Consider the following 955-nt stretch of genomic DNA (forward strand, 5'->3'; position numbering starts at 1 on the left):
CGAGGTCGTTCCCGCTGCACAGATTCATGCGCCAGGGCCTCCTACAGACAGTGCACTTTGGTTTATTACGCTATCTCTAATAGCACCCGAGATATCACCAGATATATATTGGATTTTCCCCTGACCCTGAGTGTCCGGCCCCATGAGACTGTGGTTTTCTCGGCCCCTGGTGGTCCGAGGTCGTTCCCGCTGCACAGATTCATGCGCCAGGGCCTCCTACAGACAATGCACTTTGATTTATTCCTCTATCTGTAATAGCAATCGAGATATCACCAGATATATATTGGATTTTTCACTGACCCTGAATGTCCGGCCCCATGAGACGGTCGTTTTCTCAGCCCCTGGTGGCCCGAGGTCGTTCCCTCTGCACAGATTCATGCGCCAGGGCCTCCTGCAGATAATTCACTTTGGTTTATTGCGCTATCTCTAATAGCGCCCGAGATATCACCAGATATATATTGGATTTTTCCCTGACCCTGAGAGTCCGTCCCCATGAGACTGCGGTCTTCTCGGCCCCTGGTGGTCCGAGGTCGTTCCCGCTGCCCAGATACATGCGCCAGGGCCTCCTCCAGACAATGCACTTTGATTTATTGCGCTATCTGTAATAGCACCCGACATATCACCAGATATATATAGCATTTTACCCTGACCCTGAGTGTCCGGCCCCATGAGACGGTGGTTTTCTCGGCCCCTGGTGGTCCGAGGTTGTTCCCGCTGCACAGATGCATGGGCCAGGGCCTCCTGCAGATAATTCACTTTGGTTTATTGCTCTATCTGTAATAGCACCCGAGATATCACCAGATATATATTGGATTTTCCCCTGACCCTGAGTGTCCGGCCCCATGAGACGGTGGTTGTCTCGGCCCCTGGTGGTCCGAGGTCGTTCCCGCTGCTCAGATTCATGCGCCAGGGCCTCCTACAGACAATGCACGTTGATTTATTGTGCTATCTGTAA

This window comes from Nomia melanderi, unplaced genomic scaffold, assembly GCF_051020985.1.
Source record: "Nomia melanderi isolate GNS246 unplaced genomic scaffold, iyNomMela1 scaffold0014, whole genome shotgun sequence".
NCBI classification, from domain to species: domain Eukaryota; kingdom Metazoa; phylum Arthropoda; class Insecta; order Hymenoptera; family Halictidae; genus Nomia; species Nomia melanderi.